The sequence below is a fragment of the Lepidochelys kempii genome, chromosome 7 (genome assembly GCF_965140285.1).
Source record: "Lepidochelys kempii isolate rLepKem1 chromosome 7, rLepKem1.hap1, whole genome shotgun sequence".
Classification (NCBI taxonomy): Eukaryota; Metazoa; Chordata; order Testudines; family Cheloniidae; genus Lepidochelys; species Lepidochelys kempii.
The window spans coordinates 69,370,328-69,383,709 of NC_136386.1; positions in this window are offsets into that span (position 1 = coordinate 69,370,328).

Sequence of the window (13,382 nt, forward strand, 5' to 3'; positions counted from 1 at the left end):
GCCCATACTGTTCCAACCAAATTATTATATGTTGTAGATCCTGTCCTGTTCAACCCTCAGTACTGTAAATTATTAAAAGTCTCTTCTTCAATATGTTAATTATGTGATATAAAAGTGATATTAGTCAAAGCTTTAGCAAAAACAATCTCACTGTAAGTGTAACTAAGGGAAGACCACAAAATGGGCACTTTGGGTTTCCCAAGAGAGAGAGTGATCATTCACTGCAGGAGCTCCTTCTGAAATAGCTGATCCACACACTGATACCGGATTGGAGAATACAGGTCTGTGTATTCTACTATTGCAAATCTGCCAATGCTTAAATCTCAAAACATGGAACACAATGTGTGACAAAACCCCCAAATTCATAGATTGAAGTATTAATGATGAGACAGAGTCAGTAAAAATAGAGGGTGAAATAAGGTTCTATCTGCATTGCATTTGTGGACCTGGAGAGGAAACCATTTAATGAGATAAATTGTCAAAAAGTACGAAGAAATTGTGGAATGAATTCTGAGGTGATGTGGTGCTGGTACATTTTTGGGAGGGAATGTTTTGTTGTCATTACCAAGACCGAATTAGTTTGATAGTGTTATGTTGCCATGACAACAGAGGACTCGACAGTTTATTTGCTGCCTGCTGGCAGAATAATACATTTCTGCATTCACTCCTATGAGGAAGCGCACTGTCGGCTGAATGAAACATCACAAGCTTCTTTCAAGCAGTCTCTGAAAATGACATTGTCAAGTATATACATATATATTCAGCAACAAGTGATCAGCTGGTAGGTGGTGATACAGTTTTTTACACTCATTTATCAGTATTCATCAATAAAATCACTAACACCCGAATGAAAACATTTGGGGAAGTCTAATCTTTTAGATTTAGTACCACAATGATAAACGACACATTAGAAATACCTAGCTAGGCAGACAGATAACTAGATAGATTGGTAGTTTGTAAAGGTTTGACAACTGGCAGCAGGTCATTATGCAATTAATTTCCTGGAACAAGATTTTAAGAGGCTAAAATCAGCAGAGGCTCAGCATGGATGTGGCAGGGATCTAGTTAGGTTCCGAAGGTAGGACTGTGAATGTAGATTAATTGTAAAATATCTTGGATAACTCAGTCCACAGAACAATATCCTTGGCTGCTATAAAATTGCACTGGCTATAAACATTAATATTAGGGCTGTTGATTAATCGCAGTTAACTCTTGTGATTAACTCAAAAAATGAATCACGATTAAAAAAATTAATCATAATTAATTGCACTGTTAAACAATAGAATACCAATTGAAATTTATTAAATATTTGGATATTTTTCTACATTTTCAAATATTCTATCTCAATTTACAACACAGAATATAAAGTGTATAGTGCTCACTTTATATCATTATTTTTATTACAAATATTTGCACAGTAAAAATGATAAAAGAAATAGTTTTCAGAGTAACAGCCGTGTTAGTCTGTATTCGCAAAAAGAACAGGAGTACTTGTGGCACCTTAGAGACTAACCAATTTATTTGAGCATGAGCTTTCGTGAGCTACAGCTCACTTCATCGGATGCATCGGATGAAGTGAGCTGTAGCTCACTAAAGCTCATGCTCAAATAAATTGGTTAAAAGAAATAGTATTTTTCAATTCACCTCAGACAAGTACTGTAGTACAGTCTCTATTGTGAAATTGAAATTTACGAAATGTTGCATATCTGCACTCAAAAACAAAACAATGTAAAACTTTACAGCCTACAAATCCACTCAATCCTACTTCTTGTTCAGCCAGTTGCTAAGACAGACAAGTTTGTTTACAGTTGCGGGAGATAATGCTGCCTGCTTCTTATTTACACTGTCACCTGAAAGTGAGAACAGGTGTTCGCATGACACTGTTGTAGCCAGCCGGCATTGCTAGGTATTTATGTGCCAGATATGCTAAACATTCATATGTGCCCTCATGCTTCAGCCATCATTCCAGAGGACATGAGTCCATGCCAATGACGCTCGTTAAAAAATAATGCATAAATTAAATTTGTGACTGAACTCCTTGGGGGAGAATTGTATGTCTCCTGCTTTGCTTTACCTGCATTCTGCCATAGATTTCTTGTTATGGCAGTCTCTGATGACGACCCAGCATATGTTGTTCGATTTAAGAACACTTTCACTGCAGATCTGACAAAGCGCAAAGAACGTACTAATGTGAGATTTCCAAAATCCAAAATCTGAGAGCGATGAGGTGTGGAGCATGCTTTCAGAAGTCTTAAAAGAGCAACACTCAGATGCAGAAACTACAGAACCCGAACCACCAAAAAAGAAAATCAACTTTTTGTGGGTGGCATCTGACTCTTGATGATAAAAATGAATGTGTGTCAGTCCGCACTGCTTTGGATTGCTATTGAGCAGAAGGATGGAAGCCTGTATTCTGAAATGGTGGGTGAAGCATGAAAGGACATATGAATCTTTACCACATCTGGCACATAAATATTTGTTTTATTTTCCTGACCACTGAAAAACACTGTTGCTTTAATATGCACCTTTTCTCTCTATCTAGGCTTTCTTCTAGCTGCAGTCTGGTCTGTTTCAAAGATAGGTCCAGTGGGGTGGGAGGAGGTATTTTTTCATGCTTTGTGTGTATATAACAAGATCTTCTAAACTTTCCACAGTATGCATCCGATGAAGTGAGCTGTAGGTCACGAAAGCTTATGCTCAAATAAATTGGTTAGTCTCTAAGGTGCCACAAGTACTCTTTTTCTTTTTACACATGCAGCTGAACATCTAACCACAGTACCATTATTTCTGAGTGCTGACTTTGGAAATCTTGTTATGCATGAAGGGCATAAGGTGTATTGGGTTGTTGAGACATAAAACCACTCTACTCTATTCTTGTTCTGTGGATAAATGGAAGACTTCTTTGTCCAGGGGTGTCAATGCAGCATCACTGACCACTTAAATTCTCTTTACTGTTATAGAGGGAGTAAACATAAATTCATTTTTCTTAGTGTGTGAGCAGTGTAAATTCTTTGCATTGTATTGTTCTTAGATTTTGTGAGTTTCTTACTTTGGGGAGCTGTTGAAAACAGAAAGAGCTTACTCTCTGATTTATACTCTTTAACTAAAGTCAATTCTTGAGGCATAGTTGTTCCTGGAAACTGGGCATTGGTGTTTGTGTTGAGATTTCTGAGAAAGGTTGTGGACTGGTACAGTATGTGTGCGTATGAATATTATAAATCCCACTAAGAAAATATCCAGACTCCATGGCACTGAGTTCTTCTCCAATGAGAAACTGACAGGTAAGGTTTTATTATTTGCAATTGCTCAGAAAAGGGGTACATTATATATATATATATATATATATATATATATATATATATATATATATAAAAGCAACTGTTCTGGAGAACAGTATCTGAACAAAGAGCCTATGGTCACATAGAACTCTGGGTTGTAATGATAACCCAGGTCCAAGTGATACTTGGCTAGGGTGGAAATTCAGACACCAAAAAAGGTTCCATTTTGAGTAATCGTGGTATGGAACAGTTTATGTGCTACTATGACAATGTAAAATGTCAAGACGTATTTAGTCTAGCTCTAGTGAATTGCACAAATAAATACTAATTTATCATGCTGTGTTCTGCAGCCCCAAATTTGGAATAACAAATTCCGGATCCAATCCTGCTGTACTCACAGTAACTTGAGTAAATCTCAATGTGCAGTTGTGATCAAAAAGCTAACAAGATGTTGAGATGCAGAAGGAATGACATGGTGAGTGATACAAAGAATATTGTAATATCTGTATGTTAACTGGTCATAGAATAGTGTGTACTGTACTGATCTACTCCATTTCCAGAAGGATATTGCACAGTTGGAGAGGGTTCAGAGAAGAGGGACTAAAATGATCAAGAGCCTGGAAAAACTTTCATATAAAGAGAACTGAAAAGATTACAATTGTTTACCTTGGAAAAAAGCATGAATAAGAGGGGACGTGATAATAGTATATAAAACAATTGACTGGAGAAGGTAAATTTGGAATGTCTTTACTGTCTGTCTCAACACAAGAAGAAGGGGATATTCAATACAATTAAAAGGTGGCAAATTCAAAACCAATAAAAGGAAATACTTTTTGACACAGCATGTAATTTAAACTGTGGAAGTTGTTGCCTCAGGAAATCACTGAAGCCCAAAACTTAACAAGATTCTAAAAGGGATTGGATATTTATATAGATGTCAGGAATATCCAGAGTTGTTATGACAACAAATTTTGGAAGGGACATTAAACCTTATGCTTCAGGGTTTAAGCCAGTCCCTAACTATTAGCAATCAGGATGAAGCATTTGTGAGGGACAGATTATCCCACATCTGTGTAGTGTAGGGGTCTTCCATCTTCCATCTAATACTGGCCATCGTCAGACACAAGATATTGGACTAGATGGACCTGGGGTCTGATTCAGGCTGGTAATCCCCGTATTCCCGTTGACTACTGGATTTCAGTAAGGAAATTCCTATGAGTAAAAGCACCCAGGATCAGGCACATAATACATAGAAATGCAGTCTTTTGTGGTTTGCAGAACAACTCATTCATTTTGCACCTCTCATTGCATGAGTTATCCTTTCATGCTAATTCCTCTAAAGGGTGGAGTCATCAAAAGTGTAACCAGGAGAGCTTCCTTATCTATTTTATTTTTCTGATGCTTCCTTATCTATTTTTAAAACATACAGATTAGCTCTAGATTTTGTATTTATAAAAAAAAATTGCCCTTCAATAATATTGAATCATAACATTTAGAGTTTGATTGTGTCTCCTATAAGTGTTGGCTATAGCCCAAATTAAGGTTGTATTGGACATTAAACTGATAACGTGGCTGATAATACTTTATGTCCACATAATACATGCTGCTTGCCTATATATATAAATGATTTGTAGTCATCTCCAGTAAAAAGCCAACATTTACCAACATTGAACAGAGTTATACCAGAAATATTGCAGTATTTCCTTGTGCTAATATTAGTAAATAATTATGACATCTCAGATAACACTATATTAGTAAATGGTGACTTTTAATAGCAACCACTATATAAGATATTTGGTAATAAAAACTAGAACATGTTGGCTGAAGTTCAAGATAAGATAAATACCAAAAAAAATCATTTGCTTTTTAAAATAAACAAAGTGGGAAGATGCTGTGAGCATCCATTTTTAACTGAGTCAGGAGAGAGAATTAATGACTCTTCAGAAGAAAACTCCTGTCTTCAACAAATGCAGGTTGGTTTGCTGTGACCTTAGAGGAGCTGGGGGAGAATGGGAGGAACTCAGAACACCTTATCCAAAATTAAAACAGCAGCAAATTGTAAAGTCATCTCTCTCCCCTTTTTGTTTTTCCTTCAAAGAATCTCCCATGAAATTTCTGTGCCGTGATGGTTAGATTTTACTGAGCAAGTTCTATTTTTTGTGCATTTTTACAGTCAATGGACAAAATCACTGCCTTGCTACAGGTGGGCACACTGGAAAGGGCAGTGGTGTAGATCTTATCTCATCAGGGATGATGGAACCATACTGCTGCTGCAAGGTAGGATGGCTCAGGGAATGAAGTTCCCCTGTAGTATTATGGACTAAAGTATGCATGCAGGATGGCCTGAATCACCATGACTGCAAGCTAAAAAGTAAAACCCACTTGGGTCTGTGGAGAACCACATAATTCACTAGCCCAGACTCTAGTGCTCAAAAGGTTAGTAGGCCCTGGTCTACACTAGGAGTTGAGGTCGAATTTAGCAGTATTAAATCGATTTAACCTTGCACCCGTCCACATGACGAAGCCCTTTTTTTTTACTTAAAGGGCTCTTAAAATCGATTTCCTTACTCCACCCCCGACAAGGGGATTAGCTCTGAAATCGGCCTTGCTGGGTCGAATTTGAGGTGCTGTGGACACAATTAGATGGTATTGGCCTCCGTGAGCTATCCCAGACTGCTCCATTGTGACTGCTCTGGACAGTGCTCTCAACTCAGATGCACTGGCCAGGTAGACAGGAAAAGGCCTGCAAACTTTTGAATTTCAATTTCCTGTTTGGCCAGCGTGGCAAGCTGCAGGTGACCATGCAGAGCTCATCAGCAGAGGTGACCATGATGGAGTCCCAAAATCGCAAAAGAGCTCCAGCATGGACCGAACGGGAGGTATGGGATCTGGTTGCTGTATGGGGAGAGGAATCCGTGCTATCAGAACTACGTTCCAGTTTTTGAAATGCCAAAACATTTGTCAAAAACCCGAAGCAGTGCCGCGTGAAACTTAAAGAGCTGAGGTGAGCCTACCAGAAAACCAGAGAGGCAAATGGCTGCTCCGGGTCAGAGCCGCAAACATGCCGCTTCTATGATGAGCTGCATGCCATTTTAGGGGATTCAGCCACCACTACCCCACCACTACCACTACTAGACGGGTTGTTTGACTCCTTCAATGGAGATAGAAGCAACACGGAAGCAGGTTTTGGGGATGAGGATGATGATGATGATGAGATTGTAGATAGCTCACAGCAATCAAGTGGAGAAACCGGTTTTCCTGACAGCCAGGAACTGTTTCTTACCCTGGACCTGGAGCCAGTACCCTCCGAGCCCAACCAAGTCTGCCTCCCGGACCTGCCAGGCAGAGAAGGGACTTCTGGTGAGTGTACCTTTTAAAATACTATACATGGTTTAAAAGCAAGCATGTTTAATGGTTGATTTGCCCTGGCATTCGTGGCTCTCCTGGATGTACTCCCAAAGCCTTTGCAAAAGGTTTCTGGGGAGGGCAGCCTTACTCCATCCACCATGGCAGGACACTTTACCACTCCAGGCCAGTAGCATGTACTCAGGAATCATTGTAGAACAAAGCATTGCAGTGTATGTTTGCTGGCATTCAAACAACATCCATTCTTTATCTCTCTATGTTATCCTCAGGAGAGTGATATCATTCATGGTCACCTGGTTGAAATAGGGTGCTTTTCTTAAGGGGACATTCGGAGGTGCCCATTCCTGCTGGGCTGTTTGCCTGTGGCTGAACAGAAATGTTCCCCGCTGTTAGCCACAGTGAGGGGAGAGGGGCTAACCTCGTGCTGGGGGGAGGCAAAATGTGACCTTGGAACGAAAGCCCATGTTCTATGTATGTAATGTTGACAGCAAGGTTTACCGTGAAAGAGTATACCCATTGTTCTATAAAATGTGTCTTTTTAAACACCACTGTCCCTTTTTTTCTCTCCACCGGCTGCATGTGTTTCAAGGATCACAGGATCTTCTCCTTTCCAGAGGCTAGCGAAGATCAGAAGGCGAAAAAAAACACACTCACGATGAAATGTTCTCTGAGCTCATGCTGTCCTCCACACTGACAGCACAGATGAATGCGTGGAGGCAGACAATGTCTGAGTGCAGGAAAGCACAAAATGACCGGGAGGAGAGGTGGTGGGCTGAAGAGAGGGCTGAAGTTGAAAGGTGGTGGCAGCGTGGTGAGAGGAGGCAGGATTCAATGCTGAGACTGCTGGAGGATCAAACTAATATGCTCCAGCGTATGGTTGAGCTGCAGGAAATGCAGCAGGAGCATAGACCGCCGCTACAGCCCCCGTGTAACCAACCACCCTCCTCCCCAAGTTCCATAGCCTCCTCACCCAGACATCCAAGAACACGGTGGGGGGGGGGGCCTCCGCCACCCAGCCACTCCACCCCAGAGGATTGCCCAAGCAACAGAAACCTGGCATTCAATATGTTTTAAAGTTTTAAACTTTTAAAGTGCTGTGCGGCCTTGTCCTTCCCTCCTCCACCACCCCTCCTGGTGTTTCTCTCCTCCACCACCCCTCCTGGGCTACCTTGATAGTTATCCTTCTATTTGTGTGATGAATTAATAAAGAATGCATGAATGTCAAGCAAAATTGACTTTATTGCCTTTGCACGCGGTGATCGAAGGGAGGAGGGGAGGGTAGTTAGCTTACAGAGAAGTAGAGTGAACCAAGGGGTGGGGGGTTTCATCAAGGAGCAACAAACAGAACTTTCACACTCCTAGCCTGGCCAGTCATGAAACTGGTTTTCAAAGCTACTCTGATGCGCACCACACCCCTTTGTGCTCTTCTAACCGCCCTGGTGTCTGGCTGTGTGTAACCAGCAGCCAGGTGATTTGCCTCAACCTCCCACCCCGCCATAAACATCTCCCCCTTACTCTCACAGATATTGTGGAGCGCACAGCAAGCAGTAATAACAGTGGGAATATTGGTTTCGCTGAGGTCTAACCGAGTCAGTTAACTGCGCCAGCGCGCTTTTAAATGTCCAAATGCACATTCTACCACCATTCTGCACTTGCTCAGCCTGTAGTTGAACAGCTCCTCATTACTGTCCAGGCTGCCTGTGTATAGCTTCATGAGCCATGGCATTAAGGGGTAGGCTGGGTCCCCAAGGATAACTATAGGCATTTCAACATCCCCAACAGTTATTTTCTGGTCTGGGAATAAAGTCCCTTCCTGCAGCTTTTGAAACAGACCAGAGTTCCTGAAGATGCAAGCATCATGTACCTTTCCCGGCCATCCCATGTTGATGTTGGTGAAATGTCCCTTGTGATCCACTGGTGCTTGCAGCACCATTGAAAAGTACCCCTTGCAGTTTATGTACTCGCCAGCTTGGTGCTCCGGTGCCAAGATAGGGATATGGGTTCCATCTATGGCCCCACCACAGTTAGGGAATCCCATTGCAGCAAAGCCATCCACTATGACCTGCACATTTCCCAGGGTCACTACCCTTGATATCCGCAGATCTTTGATTGCATTGGCTACTTGCATCACAGCAGCCCCCACAGTAGATTTGCCCACTCCAAATTGATTTCCGACTGACCGGTAGCTGTCTGGCATTTCAAGCTTCCACAGGGCTATTGCCACTCGCTTCTCAACTGTGAGGGCTGCTCTTATATTGGTATTCTTGCACCTCAGGGCAGGGGAAAGCAAGTCACAAAGTTCCATGGAAGTGCCCTTATGCATGCAAAAGTTTTGCAGCCACTGGGAATCATCCCAGACACGCAACACTATGCGGTCCCACCAGTCTGTGCTTGTTTCCCGAGCCCAGAATTGGCGTTCCACTGCATGAACTTGCCCCATTAGCACCATGATGCTCACATTGCCAGGGCCCGTGCTTTGAGAGAAGTCTGTGTCCATGTCCTCGTCACTCATCACTGCACTGACGTTGCCTACTCGCCTGGTTTCGCTTTGCCAGGTTCTGGTGCTGCATATACTGCTGGATAATGTGTGTGGTGTTTAATGTGCTCCTGATTGCCTAAGTGATCTGAGCGGGCTCCATGCTTGCTGTGGTATGGCGTCTGCACAGAAAAAAGGCGCAGAACGATTGTCTGTCATTGCCCTGACGGAGGGAGGGGCGACTGACATCATGGCTTACAGGGTTGGCTTACAGGGAATTAAAATTAACAAAGGGAGTGGCTTTGTGAGAAACAGAATGGCCCCCTCAAGTGTAGAAATCAAAACCTCAGGGATAGAACTCAAAACTGGGTTTAGCAGGCCGTTGATTTCACAGAGGGAGGGAGGAGAAAATGAATTCAAAACAGATCTGGTCTATTTCTTGTTTTGAACCACTTCATCTATCTTTATACATCTTGCTGGCAGCAGACTGTGCAGTATGACCACTAGCCATCGTCATCGGCAGAAGATGGTGCAGTATGACTGCTGGCCATCATCTTCTGCTGGCTGCTGATTAAAAGACAGTGCACTGCCGGTAGCACTCAATCGCCATGAGAGAAAACTTAAAAGGGAAATGACCTGGCTGAGTCACTCCCATGTTTGCCCAGGCGCCCTGACCTCATTGAGGTCGGTTAAAAGAGCACCCAGGACTACGTTGACGACAGTTACCAGTCATACTGCACTGTCTGCTGCCAAAAGACAATAAACTGCTGCTGTGTAGCAATGCAGTACCGTGTCTGCCAGCACCCAGGAGACATACGGTGATGGTTAGCTGAGCGGCCTCCATGTTTGCCGCGGTATGGCGTCTTCACAGGTAACTCAAGAAAAAAGTCGCAAAACAATTGTCTGCCCTTGCTTTCACAGAAGAAGGGAGGGAAGGGGGGCCTGACGATATGTACCCAGAACCACCTGCGACAATGTTTCAGTCCCCTCAGGGACTGGGATTTCTACCCAGAATTCCAATGGGCGGCGGAGACTATGGGAACTGTGGGATAGCTACCCACAGTGCAACACTCTGGAAGTCGATGGTTGCCTCGGTACTGTGGAAGCACTCCGCCAACTACATGCACTTAGAGCATTTGTGTGGGGACACACACAATCGACTCTATAAAAATGCTTTCTACAAAACTGATTTCTATAAATTTGACCTAATTTCATAGTGTAGACATACCCTAAGAGAGAACTGTAGAGGTGCAGCTACTTCCTGTGGTCTTAATGCACCCAAACAGCAGTAGGATAGGGTTCCCTATTAGGGACAAACATGTGAGGATAGCTCTCATTAGCACTAATAAAAGTCGTACATTAGCACTGATTAGAGATCCTTGTGCATTTAGCCCTCCAAAGATGAAGGAAGCTGTGGGGTGGGGATTCACGTTAATACGCTAGTAAGGACTAGTTTAGTAATAAGCAACCCTCTTCAGTTATGCATATAGGATGAAATTTACTGATGACTCAGCACAATGTTTATGCATCACTGAAGTTCCACTTAAGCCTATTTTGAGCACTTAAGCAGTGCATAGGGCTTGCTCTGGTTTGCTACAAAGGGATGAATTTCATCCATGGAAGACATATCAGCAATTGAGCGTGAGGTAATAAAAAGCTAAAGCCAGTAGCAAATGACTTGTAGGGTTAAATATAAAAACATGCTGCATTCTACCAGAATAAATATACTCTTTGTTGCTTTACATTGTGAGGGATCCATCACTCAAGTACCGTTGCTCTCAAATTAATACAATAAATGAATGAGACACAAAATTAAAACGTCTTTTTCTTCTGCATGTTTTAATTTTAATTGTTTGCTATTTAACAATTACAAATAAGGATTTTATTATTAAAATTGGTATTTGTTAATCACATTTAAATTCTGAATCTTAATTTACTCTGCAAGGAATTTGATGGATTAGGTTATTAGAAAAATTACAAAGCAGGGAAGAAATGAACTTTCACTTTTTAAAAATATTGTCCTTTAGCACTTGATATTTGAGGCTCATTAAATTACTAAAAAATGAATATATTTTAAATGTAAGAGTAATACAACATTGACATCCATTTTCCTGTGGTGATAGTTTCCCATCTGCACCAGAACATGTTTCCAGTAACAGATTCACGTTACATACACAGTAATACCTTCAGATTTTGGGAACCAGCTATACATTTAGAATGGAATGTGTGCACTATAATTAGGGATTAGATGTATGCTTTGTGCAGTGTAATAATTTAATAATAAAATATTTTTTACATAAAAGGGTATGTATGTCGCTAACCTGGAATTCATGTGAGCCTGCCTGGGAATCCTGAAAGATAATACATTGTTGCAAGTAGTATTCCATTTTAAACAATTTTCTACTTAAAGTCAGTAGCTGTGGGTATTTAAGAATAGGAAAGCAGCTTCTGGAAATAGCAAAAATGGCTGTTTTGATCTGACATCCTTTGGAAACTTTTTCTATTAAAAGTTAAACATATTTGTTAAGAAATTGCAAGTGTGCTCTTTGTGACCCTTCTGTACACAATAATAAGCACTCTTGAAAAGCTGACCTTGAAGATTGAATCAACATTTGTCTGGATAAAAATTAAGCCTCTGGAAGCTATTGTAAATTCTCTGTTATTGGCTGATACTCACAAGTTTATCAAAATGCCCTTTTCCATTTCTTTCAAAATAAAGATGCTACTTTAATAGCCTGGTATTGGGCCTTTTCCATTTAATACTTTACCATGGAATGAATGGCTTGGACAGGATCTTGAAGCCCCCAACCTGCCATACTTGAGCCCAGCTAACCCAAAAGCCATGCAATGACCCTGAGATCTGTTTGCAGAGGGGTCCTCTCTGCATATATTCCTTCCTCCATGGGGAAGGGAGGCTCAGTTGTTTCAGCCCCTCACCATCCCTGGACTAGACCATGCTGCCTTCCACTCTCTGGGTCTATGCAAAGGGAGGTGGAGGAATCAGTACAGGCCACTGGAGGAGATGGCAGGCTAGGAAAGAAGCCATCATGATACACTGTCTGGTCTTCTGAAACTTACAAAAAAAAGTTAATACACTAAAAGGGCATTGTGGGGGAGTCCAATGTAATATGAATCATCATAATCACAAGCATTATCATTCTCTCTTTAATCTCATAATGTAGATGTCTGCATGAAAATGACAGATTTAGATATAGATTGGGGCAATTGGATTAAATCAGGAGAATATAGATGGCTGGCCACTTTTTAAAATATATTCATTTTTTAGTAATTTAATGAGCCTCAAATATCAAGTGCTAAGGAGAAATTTAGAAGCAACAAATAGCTACTAAGTTCACCCAAAAGGAATGTCATAAATAGTTATTTGTTCTTGATCTTAGGGAACTTTCTGGGCTGATGTCCAGTCATCATGTGTACAGCTGAAGGGAGAGGTGACACTATAGCAGAGGGGTGGGAAAACTTTTTGGCCCAAGGGCCACATCTAGGTATGGAAATTGTATGGAGGCCATGAATGCTCACAAAATTGGGGGTTGGGATATGGGAGGAGGTGGGAACTCGGGCTGGGGGTGATGGCTCTGTGGTGGGACCAGAAATTAGGAGTTCAGGGTGTGGGAGGGGGCTCTGGGCTTGGACGGGGGTTGGGTGTGTGTGGGGGGGTGAGGGCTCCAGCTGGGGGAGCAGGCTCTGTGGTGGGGCTGGGGATGAGGGGTTGCGGGTGCAGGAGTGCGCTTTGGGCTGGGACCAAGGGATTAGAAGGGCGGGAGGGGGATCAGGGCTGGGGCAGGGGATTGGGGCATGGAAGGGGGTCGGGGTGTAGGCTCCAAGGAGCGTTTACCTCAAGCAGCTCCTGGAAGCAGCGCCATATCCGCCCTCTGGCTCCTATGCAGAAGCGCAGCCAGGCAGCTCTGCACGCTAGCCCATCCACAAGTGCCACCCCTGCAGCTCCGATTGGCCATGGTTCCCAGCCAATGGGAGCTGTGGGGATGGCGCTTGGAGTGGGGGCAGCATGCAGAGCCCCCTGGCTGCCCCTACACGTAGGAGCCAGAGGGAGGACATGCTGCTGCTTCTGGAAGCCGTACGGAGCGTGCAAGCCCCCAACCCCACTCCCTGGCTGGAGTGCAGGAGCAGGGCAAGCCCCCAACTCTGCTCACCTGCATTTAGAAATTTACCCCTCAGAGCCCTTCACTCAAGAAAGAGTCCCTCCAAAAGCACTGAAAATCAAACATTTATAAGGAGCCTTTCCT